At 36.3% G+C, this 16251-nt stretch overlaps 1 pseudogene; it reads right to left on the reverse strand.

Annotated features, from left to right (window-relative positions):
• Positions 1-528: 528 nt before the first annotated feature.
• Positions 529-16251, reverse strand: part of LOC111160853 — a 93673-nt pseudogene continuing 77950 nt past the window's right edge.

A 16251-nucleotide genomic window follows, 5' to 3' on the forward strand; every position in this document is an offset into this window, starting at 1 on the left:
TATTAACACACAAAAATTAATCTTTCCCTCCTTCCTAAATACCACTAACCATATGCTGATGTCCTAAACCTGACTCAGTCTCAGTCTATTCAAATTCATCCCTAAGCACAAAGCTTCTTACATGAAAATTTGGTCAGTTCCCTGCTCAAAACCATTTAATTGCTCAGAGTTCTTAGTTGCATGAATCTGTCTTGCTTAACCAACAAATAATTGAGTATAAGTATCAGATAAATAATAGAATAAGGCGAGAAGACTGAAAAAAAGTTGGATAGGATAATAGGTGTGAGCCAAAGTAATTCTGTTCTTGCAGACAGTGTTATATATACTTTTTTTTAAAGGTATGGAAATGGATATTCATGACATTGGCACATATATTCCCCTGTCCCCTGCTACAAATGGAGAAGTGGTGAAAGTGCCACTTAGACCCCAGGCCTTCTGAGCTACGGCCCAGTTCTAGAGGGCACAGCCTTCCTGCCTGGTCTATTGGTGGCAAAGTAACTCACCTATTCAACCCTTTCCCACCTATGGCTAAGAAGAGACATCCATCCTTCCAGAGTGATTTGGGATACATGAGACAGACATGGTCATAGCAGATCCCTCATTAGAGATACTGGTATCTAAGAATTCCAGGATGATATTCCAAAAGCAGTAAATCAAATGCCTGTTGATGAGGGGTTACAGTAGAGATTCCAGAACTAGATTCCAGCTCAGCCAACGTTTGTCAACTCCAGGAATTTCTACTATAAAATCTGGTAGGACTTCCATCAGGCTCTGCAAAGACTATTTCTCAGCAGTCACATTCTGTTCTTTAGCCCATACAGACTGTGGATACTCAGGCAAAATTCAACCATACCAGACAGACTCCCGAAGAAGCCAGAGGTACTGTACTCTAGACATGTTAGATCAGCTACTTGAACTTCTAGCCTCCTCTGAACTAGGGTACCAAAAATAAGATGAAAAACTTTCTGCATATTTACCATACATAGTCATCTCCTCTGTCTATTAGCTTCAAAAGGAGCAGATCCCAGGTTATGTTAGCTAAATCTATCTCTGTGCCTGATCATCACTGCTGAGTCCTTGGGCTGATACAGCAGCATCTGACAAGTGGCCATCCACACATCCTTTGGGAATTCATTCCGGATGTTTTTTGGTTTTTCTTCCTGGATGCATTTCTAGTAGCTAGTATGTTAGTATTCTAACCCGTATATATCATCATGGCTATTGTACTAACCAGCAGTCACCAACATTAGTAATACAGTGGCTGTGAATCCCAAACACCCCAAAATCTTTATGCTGTTATACTGACAATCAAAACCCCAGTTTGGTGGGTCCATTTGGTCAAGCCAAAAGGGATCTCTCTGCATGCATTGCTTCTATTGCATGACATGGGCAGTAGCTTCCTTCAATTCTATACATAATGGAAAAGAGGTCCCCCATGAGGAGGAGCAGCTAGATGATAGAAACCAGAATGAGTTAGTGAGTCAATGAATTTTTTGACTCCAATGTTTCACTGGTATTAAAAAAAAAAATGACTTCCTGACTCTCCAGTGCTTTCACAAAAAGGTGAAAACCCTTTGCCTAGATTTTCGGGCTCTTCCTACTATACGAGTTGCTTATCTCTCCAATCTGAAGGGAATTTGAACCACTAGACTCTTGGCATTTACCATTAAACTATAGAACTGCTTACATTTTAAAATAATGTATTTGGTGAAAATTATTGGTCAGTGATGTATTTTTCAGCTTCAAACAATGTCTTTAATATTTTCCTGATCATATCACTTAATTTCCCTTTGAAGAATATTAGTTAACTCTCCATATGTGAGAAATTAGTAAACAGTTTAATACACATAAAACCAGGAAAAATGGAGATTTTTCCCAAAGTCATAAGATGACTGGTAACAGCAGACTGAGATTTCTTACCTGGCAAAAATTGAAGTGCAGTGAGTGTGATAAAGTCAAAGTGAAAGTGAAGACCTCATTAGCCTGGAAAAAAAGGGAAGGACAAAATAGACATGTAGGAAAGCTTGAGGACTAACATTCAATTCTTAATTGACTCTCAGTAGATTAATTCAAAGAAGTTTCTAATAGGTAGAATGAGTCTTGACTGCTCAGAGTGATATTTTTAGTTCCACGGAAACATTTCAAGTTTGGAGCTAAATGAACAAAGATATTTAGAATGGGAATCAATTTCCTAATCCTTATTACCATGACATATTCTTAGCTATTTCATTTTCAACCTCAAGTAAAGGGCTTTGAGAAGTTCTGGTGTTTGCAACCTAAACTTTCCAAGATTCACTAACATTAAAAAAAAAAAAAAAGTCTTCTGAGAAGGAGTTATCCATTCTTCTGTCATCTTAAAATTTCCCGTGTTCCTCTATTATCAAGCTATTTTATTCTGCTTTGTAGCATATTTGTTAAAATTCTGACCCAGACATATTTTCCAGCATTTTTTCCTCAATTAAAAGTAGATAGCAATCCTGATTTAATAGAGTTTTTGTGAGATCAATTTTGGTGATCTATGTAAAGTACCCAGCACACTGCCTTGCACAAAGTAGAGGCCAGTGATTTTATTTTCATCCTCTTGCTTCCTACTTTATTCTTTTTTACAGATATTTTCTTAATGGAAGATACAAAATCATATGTTATACTTTGTCCATTGTATGAGTTGAAATAGTGTTTTGCTGATTGGAGGAATTCTAACATGTATGAGTGTCAGAATTTTATAAACAAGGAATCTGAGGCCCAAAGTAATAAACAAGCTGGCCTAAAATGGCTTGACAAACCAATGGCAAAACCAAATTCTGATTATGTTTTTTTCTGGCATCCAAGTAATTGTTTTTGTTAATGAATTAATTTATTAAAAATATTAATAACTGCTATTACAGTATCTCTTTTCTTTATTATCTCAAAAACATCTTGTAGGCATAGGAGTATTCTAGTTCCTTATCAAGAATTATTAGTTACTTTAGTAATACTCATAGGTCCTAGCATGTGCTGGAGTTCTCTTCCTGATTTCCACTGGTTGACTAGTGTAATGGTTATTTCTATGATTCATAGCTAGTTAACCACAATAATATTCAAAGTAATGAGTAATTTTTGGTATTTAGTAGGAAAGGACAAAATTCCCTAGTTCTGACATTGTTGCACAATTAGATATCAGTGTTTGTCTTAATACTTTCCAACTAATACCAAAAGCCATATTTATATAATTATTTTTACCTGCCTTGGACAAGATTCATTTAAATATCTTGGTGTTTCAGTCTCTTCATCTGCACCTGAAAAACAGACATGATTCCATCATATAGTTGAAAGAAAACTTGTTAAATCATGTGTTTTACAACCCTACTACTGGTTAGAGAGCACTGTACATGGTCAGTGATGGTCATGACCTTCTTCTTCCCAAATAAGCTTCATTAAGCTAGAGAGGTTTCCTGTCACTACAGAAAGGTTGGAGGACTTAAGAGGTGAGCTTCAAAGTAATTGCAACTTGAGGATCCATTGCCTAAATGTCACAAAATCAAAATAAGTACTTTTTTGCACTTGGTGTTATCTGTGGCATATCTGCACACCTAATATAAACTAACTTCTCTAGGGCACATGTGTGCTTCTTTTGTTCTCTCCTCAATGGTGTCTACCACTGTTGTGTAAAAATAGATAGGTACAATGAATCTTTCTGGATGTAATTTCATTATGGATATTTTTCCTTGTCCATTATCAGAAAGATAAAAAAAAAAAAAGAATCACCATTAACTTTAGAATAATGTGTTAACTTTATAAAGCCAGGAAAAAAGTTTATTTAAATGATAAATGAATGAAGGGTATGTAGAGAAAATCACACCACTGAGATCAAAGGAGTAGAAAATCTCTTTATCTTAGGGTGGTCTTTCTCAATTCCACAGATAAGTCTCATGAACTGGCTTTGAAAGATGGACAGACAGATGGGGTGCCTGACTCAGTCAGTTAAGCATCTAACTTCAGCTCAAGTCATGACGTCAGGGTCCTGGGGTCTTGGGATCCAGCCCTACATCAGGCTCCATGATCAACAGGGAGTCTGCTTTTCTCTCTCTCCCTCTGCCCCCACTCATGCTCTATCTCTCTCAAATAAATAAATAAAATCTTTTTAAAAATATCGATAGGCAGATGAGTGAATAAAGATGATTCATTCTATTATTCATATACTTGCACATATATATGAATATATATGAATAATGTAATGAATATATATATATGAATAATGGAATATTACTCAGCCATAAAGAAGAATGAGATCTTGCCATTGGCAACAAATGGATGGAGCTAGAGGCTATAATGCAAAGTAAAATAAATCAGTCAATGACAAACATTGTATGATTTCACTCATATGTGGAATTTAAGGAATATAACAAAGAACAAAGAAAAAAGAGATAAACCAAAAAACAGACTTTTTACTATAGAGAACAACCTCTGATTGTTGTTAGAGTGGTGGTAGGTGAGGAGATAGGTGAAATAGATTATGGGAATCAAGGAGTACACTTGTGATGAGCACTGGATAGAATTATTATGTCACCATATTATATGCCCATAACTAATATAGCACTCTATGTTAAATATATTGGAATAATAATAAAAAAAAGATGGATAGACAAATTATAGAGCCCTGACTGAAACCATGCAATAACCTAATACTTCCATATTTATGTATGAAAGAATTCCATCTTCCAAAATAAAATGCCAAACATGCATCAATGTCTGTTTCATGAATTAACATGGATTATTACTGAACTTGAATGGTAAATGTGTCACAGATCTGCTTTGGATATCACATGCCGAAGTGTAACTTGACATGGTCTGTCAAAGGTTTGGCCAGTAGAGAATGATGATGAAATGTCTATTATATATGACACCCTGTAAAGACTCTCTGGTTACTCCTGAGGGACTTGGATGTAAACAGGCTCATCTTTTACAACTGAGAGTCAAAGCAGAGCTACCCAATTTCTGCAACTTATTTATGAACCTCATGGTTTACTTTTAAAGGTTGATCTTAATTTTTTTATCACTATAATTATTATTATTTTATTACTTTCTTTTTTTAAGAGAAAGAGAACATGATCAGGCCGGGGCAGAGGGAGAGTGTGAGGGAGAGAGAAGTTTAAGCAGGCTCCATGCCCCAGCATGGAGCCCTATGTGGGGCTCAATCTCATGACCTTGGGATCATGACCTGACCTGAAATCAAGAGTCAGAAGATAAACTGAGTGAGTCACCCAGGTGCCCCAAGACTGACCTTACTAATCTATGGGTTTATTTTCTCCACAAAGTCTTATTTTACCCTGCCAAATATTTAATAGACACATTTTTTAATAAGGTGTACACTGAAATATTGTGAAATAATTTGAATATCTTACAAGGATATGACAACTAACTAAAATGATGGCATGCCCACTTCAAGGTATATTATAAACCACTGGAAAAGAGTTACATAAAGATAACAGCATGCCATAAAAAAAAATTAATGTTAAGTGAAAGAAAGAGGTACGCTAAGTGATTTTTTTGTATGCTAAGTGAATAAAGTTGTACATGAAAAAAACTTATAAATTCATAGTAGCAACAAAAACTTTTTGAAATGTATTTTCTTTATTCAAATTCTTCTTAAATATATTTTACATATATGTGTGTATTTATTATATTAGAATTGAGAAATTATTGAGGTGCCTGGTTGGCTCAGTTGGTTAAACTTCTGACTCTTGGTTTCAGCTCAGGTCATGATCTCAGAGCCATGAGATGAGCCCCATGTTGGGGCTCTCTCTCTGCTCCTCCCCTACTCATCTGCTTTCTTTCTTTCTCTTTCTAAAATAAATAAATAAAATCTTTTAAAAGTGTATAGAATTGAGAAATTTTTGACTTTTATCCAAAACATTGAAAGCATGGCTCTGAATTTTTAAAGAAAATCTACAATTAATTGTCCTTATAACTTACCCCACCTGATTCTTGAGTTCAAATTTCTTTATATTTTTGAAAATTGTTTTTTATTTTTGTTTTTTTTAGTTTGGTGTCCTTTTTAATTTTTTTTTCTCTTTGGGTGTAATTTTTTTTTTTATTGTTTTGAGGTCAGGAGATGTAATTCATAATCACTGACTTCCACAAGTCACCAAATAGTTTTTTTTTTCCTTAAGATTTATTTATTTATCTATTTATTTGAGAGAGAGATAGAGCACAAGCAGGCAGAGTGGCAGGCAGAAGAAGGAGAAGCAGCTCTCCATAGAGCAGAGAGCCCAATGTGGGGCTCGATCCTGGGGCTCAATCCCAGGACCCCAGGATTGTGACCTGAGCTGAAGGTAAATGCTTAACTGACTGAATAACCCAGGCTTCCCCCAAATGTTTCTTATGAGAAAGAATTTTAAGTTGCTTCTGGACATATTTAAATGTAAAATGAAGCTTTAACTATGATTGCTATACTGAAATTTCAATTTGAGTAACACTGATCCTAATTACATTTCTTCTTAGGCAACATCATTCTCTATGCAGCTCCCTAAACTTCCCTGCTTTTTTTTCTCCTTAGTATAAAGCCATAATAATCCTCTGACATTTTAAATATTTTATTTATTTTTTTTTCTTTTTTGCAACATAAATGACATAAGAGAAGCGTGTTTTTTCTTTTTCCTTTTTTTTTTAATTTTTTGTTTGTTGTACCTCCTGTGCCTCTGATATAATTTACATACAATAAATGATTGGATGGCTGAATGAAGAGGAATGGAAGGAGAACAAAACAGTTAATTAGGAACAAGAGAATGAGGCATTAATGTCTATCTGCACACCTCCTTGAAATTTCCAGAAGTGAGATCAGAGACACATAGTTGGAGTTGTCCCTCAAGGTTTCTATGTTGTTTACCAGGTTTGCTGCCTGGATAAAAGAGAAAATTACACTTTTCCTTCAAATTAGGTATGGTCATGGGGCTCCATGACTCAGAAGAGATGCATGGAAGTGATATATATACCAGTATTAAAGTGACACTTTAATAATGCATAGCTACCACATTCCCTTTCTCTTGTCTAAGTTGTCGTGGAAACACAGAGTTGGATAACCATCATCCAGGGCCCTGCGTGAAGATAGCATAGAGCAGAGTCTACCCTGTTGACTTGAGATGGACATGTTACACGAATCTGACATAAAACTTCATGGCTTCATGCTCATTTGTTATAGAATCTGTACCTCAATCCAATCTTCACCATGGTCTGCATCTTCCATAACTAGAACCTATCATATAACAAACACACAATAAGCATTCTTTGAATGAGAAAGAAGGATAGAAGAACAGAAGGGAGGAAAAAAGAAGGAAGGGGGAAGGAAAGAAAGAAAGATAGAAGTTGGAGCACAAGACAAGGATGAGTGAAATGTTTCACCCACATCAAGTTAATCCCTTGAAATTTTCCAGAGCAAAAGAAGTCAGAGACACAATGCTTAGTATCATATATGTGACTAAGAATAAAGGTTGAAATTAAATGATGCATGTTCAATGGTGGATCTTAACTATCTTAGTTAAGAATGAAAAACTTGTTGGGGCACCTGGGTGGCTCAGTGGGTTAAAGCCTCTGCCTTCGGCTCAGGTCATGGTCTCAGGGTCCTGGGATCCAGCCCCACATCGGGCTCTCTGCTCAGCAGGGAGCCTGCTTCCCCCTCTCTCTGTCTGCTTCTCTGCCTACTTGTGATCTCTCTCTCTGTCAAATAAATAAATAAAATCTTAAAAAAAAAAGAATGAAATACTTGTTAATTAACATAACTGTATACTACTATGCGCTGGGAACTATTCTGGGTTCTCTAAACAAATGCATGTTATGTAATTAATTTTTCTATGTAACTTTTTATATTTAATTACTAAAACAGTACTTATTAATATTTTATTAACTAATTTAAATAATTGAAATATTATTTTATTTAAATTTATTTTATTTAGATTCTCTGTCATGGATGAAATAGACTGCAGAAGGGTAATGGCAGAATCTGAAACACCAGTGGCAACTGCTTGAGGTAAATATGAATAAATGTGCTTCCTAAGAGAAGAAAACATAATAAATAAAATCTTAAAAAAAAAAGGGGGGGGCGCCTGGGTGGCTCAGTGGGTTGAAGCCTCTGCCTTTGGCTCAGGTCATAATCCCAGGGTCTTGGGATCGAGCCCCACATTGGGCTCTCTGCTCAGCAGGGAGCCTGCTTCCCCTTCTCTCTCTGCTTGCCTCTCTGCCTACTACTCTGCCTCTGTGATCTCTGTCTGTCAAATAAATAAATAAAATCTCTAAGAGAAGAAAACATGGACTCCAGTCTAAGCTCTATTACTTATAAATTCTATAATTTAGGGGACATTGATTTAGCTGAGCCTTATCGATACAACTAGAATAAAAATTATTACTATCTTATAGTTTTAATGATCCAAATCAATACGTCTATAAGGACCTTAGCCAAATGTTTAGCAGTTTTCATAGATGTTCTCTCCTTTGTTTTTGCTTTGTTTTATTTTTGTTTATTTTTACTTCTGGAGCCATCAAATTAAAACTATAAAGTGGGCATTATTATGTGTCACTTATGTAAGGGAATAACTGAAGCTTTGATAAATTATGTAACTTGATCAAGGGGAAAAGAAAAAAGACGAAGTTGTGATAGATACTGGAAGCCCAAGATTCGCTCACTGTGATAGGCACTTCTGGGTGCTCTCACATAAATCAACGAAGCAATAAATATTGGGAATGCATGCTTTCTGACATCACTATGTTAGAGATTCTATGACATGGTCCATGCAGGAGAGTACCCTTCACATCATCTAGATACATGTGGAAGCACAGACAACGAGAACTAAGCCATGCAACTAGCACACAATTAATAAGCACAGAGATGGACAAGTCACCTCAGAGACAAAATATTCCCTGGGTGCACAGTTGGGTGAGCAGGATCATAGTCGTCCTAGGAAAGGCTGTACCAGTCATAAAGACTGTTCAGCAATAGAGATTTCTGAAAGAAGCAGAGAGACAAGTATCAACACTTCCTATCCAGAAGTTTCCAGGAATCTTGGTCTTTGGACTAAAGCTCCATTCCTTCCAAGCCTTACAGCAACACATCAAGAGATAGAAATGGCAGGCTGACAGGTGTGCCAGGGGCCTTCAGGGAGAAAAGGCTCTAGATCCTGCCCCAAGCTTTCTAGTTCACAGAACCTGACAGTTTTCATTACAACTTACAATTTATTTTACATTTAGATTTATATCCTATGTGCTTCTTTCGCATGAGACAGCCTTCAAATCCCCTCCATTTTAAGACATTTATAAATCAAGTTTCTACACCCACAAGGCAAAGGGCCACACAGCTTCTCTGATACATAGTGGTGCTTGACCAACCAGCATTTTCCTAGTGACACTCTTCATTTGTTGAGAGTTTCCTGCAAACTTTTTGAACTAGTAGCTAGACCTATTATCTGATGCTGTTCCTATCATTGCAGTGAAAAAGTAATGCAGTTAAGGAAGAGTACATTTATATAAGCACAATTTTATGTTATATATTGCATAAATAGGTACATCTATAATGATGGTGGTGTGTCATTCACACATACATGTATGCACATCTATATGAAGATGTGTATATGCACATTTATGTATATGTATATGTGCATATATGCATATACATATGTGTATATGTATTTAGTTTTTATTTTTATTAATTACCTATTACTGCTTAACATATCAAAAACTTAATGGCTTTAAACAGCACACACTCATCTTCTCACAGTTGTTTTCAGGTTCACTTTTCTGGTCATGGCTTAACTGGGTCCTCTACTTCAAGGTTACACAGTCAAGGTATCAGGGCTATTGTCTCAACTGGCAAAGGGTCTCTTTTAAGTTCATTCATAGAGTCATTGGCAAAACTCAATTTCTTGCAAGATGTTGGACTGTGGACCTCAGTTGCCTGCTGGCTATTGGCTGAAAGCCACACTTCCTGCTTTCCCTACGCAGGACTCTCCAACAGGACAGTCTACTTTTTCAAAGCTAACAAGACAAAGAAAGTTAGCTGGTGGGTAGATACAGTCTTTTTTAACCTAATCACAAATAATCATTCTATTACTCTTTTTCATATTCTTTGAGCTGGACACAAGTTATTCATCACAAGGGGATTTTATATGTCTGTGAATACCATGACACTGGGAATATTAGTGGGGGTGAGTATTTAGAAGTCTTCTCACTACAGGATATTCTTTCCATATCCATTATTTTATTATTTATATGTTTCTCATAATAAGCCTCCAAATCAATTATCATTACCTCTGTTTGCAAGATGGAGAAGGATAAGGTCTTTAGACTTAAGTGATTTATCCAGAGTCAGGTCACCAAAAACAAACAAACAAGCAAACAAAAAACAGAATTGGGCTTAGACTTGAAAGCCTAGTTCAATTTCCTCTGCAAATATGCCTCATTTTCTGAGGTGGGTTGGGTGACTCTCTAAGAAACACTATCTGATTAAGGGCCTTAAAGAATTCAGACAAGTTTTATTAATCTAAAGCTTGATCTGTGATATCCTTGGGTTTTTATTCTTTTGATCTTTAAATGCCTTCAACTTTTATTATTGGGGAATTAAGAATGGAAGAAGGAGCCCTGGATAATTGAAAATGGTTCACTTCCACAGACATTATGGGTTACCAGAGAATAGATACTAAGAACACTTGGCAATGGTTATTTCAGCATGTTTGACTGAAGGGTTATAAGCCAAAAAGAACTTATCATCTGGTCAGTGGAAATAAATTGTGAGGCATTCATAGATCCTCCTTGGACCTAATTAAAGAAGTCAATTCCATTAAGTTGAATCACAATTCACTCAGATCCACTTTTTGCCAGGCACTATGGTGGGCACTAATAACATAAAATGAGTGAGAAACAACAAATCTTATCCTTGAGATCAACATTATAGAAAAGAGCGTAAGGAAATTGGCTTGGTCTTTCCTGCAGCAGTTCTCTGTGAATATCTGACTTTTCCCTAGGCAAACACTTGCCCCTGGAAGCAGAAGTCTAGAAAAAAAAAATCTTTTCTGTATATTTGTGGCCCTTCTGAACAGATTTCAGAAGATTCTGCTTAGGTCCTTCCAATCTACCTTCTTCCTCCCATTTCATCTTAGGGAGCAATTTATATTTTACCCTTTCTTTGCACCCAAGTTCATGAGTATAGTGAAGAAATTTTAGCACTTTCTTTGCCAAAGACTTCTCAAAGGAACTAATAATAATAATAAAAAAGTCCAATAAAACTTCTACAGAAACCCCAATGTTACATCCAATGTTTCATGTACTGGGCATCATTGAACCTCTTCTAACATGATCGTGGCGTTATTGAATTGGACATGTTTGATGAAGGCCATTTTTTAATTGCAACTATCCATTTTAAGGAAAAAAAAAGTAAAAGACCATTCATGTTGTTGCTGTATGTTCTTATATAAATTATATTTTACTATATGTCAAATATATACAATGTTTATAATCTGAATTATAAAATATAAATATAAAAGACAGATAAATATAATAAAATAAATAATTTAAAATATCCACTGATTCAAAGACTTTTGAAGGTGAGTTGTGTCTTTTGATCTAAAGAAAAAAACTTCCACAAATGACATATTTTTTTTATAAAGGCACCCCTAATAGGGCATAAAAAGTTAATTTAATAATATTCAATGTCATTACACTGAGATGCCAAGATTAATTAGAAAAGGTGTTTGATCACAAAAATACTATGAACTTTCTCCCCCTTTTCCATGATGAATTTAAATATGCACTTGATAAAGGACAGCAAAGAGGGAGAAGAAAATTATGCATACCACTTTTTGAGAGTGTTATAATGACAAGCATAATTAACTGCATATTTATTAAGAAATCCTTTATATTTTCTTATTTTTTCTTATGACCAATATGACTTTGTGTTTGTAAAACAAAGCCATTGTTAAATTTACATAATTGAGCAAGAGCATGTAATTCTATTTATTAAATTAAGCAAGAAAGTTTATTCACCTTTTGATAGTTGCCTGTATCTAAATTCCACAACGTATAACCCAAAGTATATTAGTTTGGTCTGGGGAGAGATAGAGGTTTATGGGAAAAGTGTATGAATATTGATATACACTACAAAGTCATCCATGCATCCATCATCCATTGCAGAATTTTCCGTAGTCACCTCATCTGCTCTGATAGCTCCCAAGCACAGAACAAAATCCAAATAGTTCAACAGGGGCGCCTGGGTGGCTCAGTGGGTTAAAGCCTCTGCCTTCGGCTCAGGTCATGATCCCAGAGTCCTGGGATCGAGCACCGCATTGGGCTCTCTGCTCCGCAGGGAGCCTGCTTCCTCTCCTCTCTCTCTCTGCCTGCCTCTCTGCCTACTTGTGATCTCTCTCTCTGTCAAATAAATAAAATCTTAAAAAAAAAAAAAAAAACAAATAGTTCAACAATACATACGTTTGATGGAGATAATCTTGGTGCAGTGCCTGCTACTATGTATTATGTGTTATCTGTCTATGGTGAGGTCATTCGTTGCTTACCATTGCCAAGTTTCTGCCTTTGTCTCAAACAACTCAGACTGGCTTTGCCTAAGGCAGTGGCAACTTCTATCTTAGGGAAGGCAGGTGCTTATCCTAAACCCAGAAACATTACAGAGCTATTGCCACCATGAAAATTCCATTGCATTTTGACACCAATTGATTTAGGAAACTGCATGTAAATATTACAATATCCTTCTGGGCAATAAATGTAAGGTAAAATCTTTGGATTGGGGGGCGTGGTGGGAAAAGTTCTGGGAAATATTTTCCTCTCAGGGAAAAACAAAACAAAACAAACAAAAAAAACCCGTGAAGTCTTATAAAGAGAAAATCTACTGCTATCATTCTTTTTGCCTCAAATTGGTATTGGTGTGGGAAGATGTTGCCTGGAGCATAGCAGGCATATTATGACTAAGAGGTGACAAGTTAAAAGATTGAGGATGGGAGGATAATAAAATAGAGACAATTGCCACACCAAACCTGGATCCTACATTCATACTTTTATTTGAGATCTTCTCATTTTAAATCTACTATAGAATTTGTTGTAGGAGCCTACATCCCTCTACACAATCAGAGAACAGAGAACAGAGATAATCACATTCGAAGCCTCCACAGCTGGTCGGACATGATCTAGTCTCAGCCACCAACCAGATGCAGCCACCTGGATCTTGAACCTGGAGGTAGTGGCCCAAAAAAGCAGGGAGGGGAAATTTGTGGGTCTTTGGTGCTGGCAGCAGCTGTGTGTCCCTGTTTGGGAGCCCAGCCACCCAGGCCAGGAGCCAGCCGGATTCTTTGCTGCTGCCCTGGTTACCTTTCTGTTTTGCGTCATTGCATGCTCCCCAGATTGGGTTGTTCAGCAATCTAAGAGCTTCCTTGTATGTTTTCAATTCTTTTCTTTTGCTAAAGTCAGCCCACGTGAGTTTGGGATGTCAGTGACTTGGAATGAAGAACCATTGTTGATTCACAAATATTCTTATGCTCAGCTCAAGAAGTAGAATTTAGGAACTTGTACTCTGAAAAGACTCCCCTGGTGGTTGAGATTATCAGATAAATTTGAATCTTACTGGACAGATGAGATTTCATTTATTTTTTTCCCATTATTTTTCAGCATTGGAATTGTTTCAATGTCTGTTTCCTGTTGCTTAGATGCACTTTTTAAGCTCCTTATAAGCAGAATTACCCTTTGGTGAAACTTTCCAGTTAGCTAAATTTCCTTTAAGAATCCCTTTGTTCCACCTGCCTCTCATCCCATCCTCAGCTCCAGCTCACCTGCATCCTGCTTTCTCCCAGTACACAGAGGCACCCACTCTCCCTCCCTTACTAGAAACTTTCCTTAGGACAGATGGATCTGATAGCATTCATTCCTTCTTTAGTGTGATTGCAAACCATTTTTTTTCTCTCAAAATTATTTACATTTTTCCTTCTGTCTCAATGTGGAAAAATATTTTGTCTCTAGAATCTGAACGTCATAAACATAATATCAGTGCCTTTTACTTATTAATATAAAGTCTCATTCAGGAATCCAGAAAGATAGGAAGACGTTTACTTACCCTACACACACACACACACACACACACACACATATATACATATATATATGTATATATGTATATATATATCTTTTTATTCAAACAAAAAATGGTAAAAGCAGCTTTTGCTGAACGTTTCTACATGTGACACCAATAAATGTAAATCTTCAGAGAAACCCGTGTTTCCCTTAACCACAAGATCTCATACTTGGAACTGGGCTGATATGTTCCACAGATTACCCTCTCACTTACTTAGAAGATTTCCTTTTGTTTGTTTGTTTGTTTTTGATGTGAAGAAGCTGCCAACTAATGAATCTGGATTCTGCATAAACAGTGCACACTTTATTATTTTACGCTGCCAAAATAATCTTGCGAAGTAAGTGGTAGCTATACATTACTCAAAGGAGGACCTCATGGTTCAGAGAGTTTAGTTTATGATTATACAACTTGTAGGTATCAGAGCTGGAATTCAAACCCATGCCCTGGAACCAAGTACTTCCTACTACCCATTGCAGTCACATTTTAAAAGCAGAATGTCCAGAAGGCACCCGTGGGAATGAGTTTCACAGAATAATAGACCGCAAATAGAGGCCCCTGTTTTTTGTTTTTTGTTTTTTCGCTTTATATTTAATGATCTATTTTCCTGCTGAGAAATTAAATATGTTCCTTGAAGACCAGGGCTATGACTGCACTTTGTGAAGACACCCTGGTACTTAAGGCAGAGCCTTGGGAGATCCCCAGGTACAAATAATATGTCCCTTGCTTCTTGCCTGGGATGAGCATGTAGAGGAATTTAGGATAAGACTGTGCTTTAACATTCATTTGTCTCCCAACATAGAGTAGAGTGTCTGATCAGAGAGACACTGCTCAGTAAATATTTGTGGAGACTCTCATAGCCAAAGGCAGAGTTCCAAATAAGTAAAAAATATATATACGGTGATATCTTCCTTTTCTGTGCTTTTCCAGATCTGAAAGAATTTATGTTAGCATGGATCTTTCATTTGCAGAATTTCCACCATGATATATTTTCTAGTTCAACCTTCAGAGATCAGCGGGATTTTGCAGAATGAGCACTACTTAAATACAGTTGGAAATTAGGAGGAAATCATCTCATTCCCTTTACCCAGAACAGTAAGCTGACAATCCTTGAAGAGTTGAGATAGGCTTGAAACTCAATATACTGAAGTGAGATATTAGGAAATTATTCTACCTGGACTCCTTCTTAACTTAATGAACAATTAAATTTCATTCTTACTTTGAAATTGCAGACGTAAGTGAGCCCAATTGCTTTGAGCTTCCTTCTATAGAATATTTTCTAAAGGCAATAATTTAGTAGAAAAGTAATTGCACCTTATTGTTGGAGAAATTCAGCCATTGTGGGTTATCAGTATGTTTAGTGGAACACTAACCATTGAAGACAATAAAGGACATTTTGTGAAGACAACAAAGATCATTTATAAAATTATTTCCCTCAAGAAATTAATAGAGTGAATTCAGGCTTTGCAGAGAAGTAAGCCTTGGTTCAAATCGTGTTTTGACACTTACAGGTGGGGTGGTCTTTTGGGGCAGTTTCATCTTTCTGCTTTTTATTTTCTGTTTCCACAAAGCTACAAGGTTGACACTCATATCACCAATAGGCTACAAAGATTAAAAGATTATGCACATATGTAGCTGCTAGCATAATTCGTAAGACATATGCAATGTTTGGCCAATGTTGCTTCTTCACATTGCTAAGTAAAATAATATCAGTTTGTTGATGCTACTTTTTGGTTAGATAGAGTAAGATGACTTGAAAGAAAAGGTGCAGACTGTACTGTGTGACCTTGGGAAGTTCATTCAGTCTCTCAGAAACTCAGTTTCTCATATGTTAATGACCAGAATAGCTACAAATCTTAATGGTTATCAGTAAAATAAAGTCAGTATGTATCACTAATACAGAATATCATAAAACAGTAGGCAGGTAAGGCAGACCTGCTTTTAGCTAAGTGTTTTTGTCAATGATATCACTGGTGACATTAAGAAGCTCACTTTGATATGCACCACATTTTTCTGAGAAACCAGACTTGGTCTAACAGAAAGGTTCCTGGTCAGGATGCCATGTTTTTTCCTAGTCATTTTTTTTTTTAATTTTATTTTTTATAAACATATATTTTTATCCCCAGGGGTACAGGTCTGTGAATCGCCAGGTTTACACACTT

The sequence above is a fragment of the Enhydra lutris genome, unplaced genomic scaffold, assembly GCF_002288905.1.
Source record: "Enhydra lutris kenyoni isolate GAN:26980312 unplaced genomic scaffold, ASM228890v2 scaffoldscaffold78, whole genome shotgun sequence".
Classification (NCBI taxonomy): Eukaryota; Metazoa; Chordata; class Mammalia; order Carnivora; family Mustelidae; genus Enhydra; species Enhydra lutris.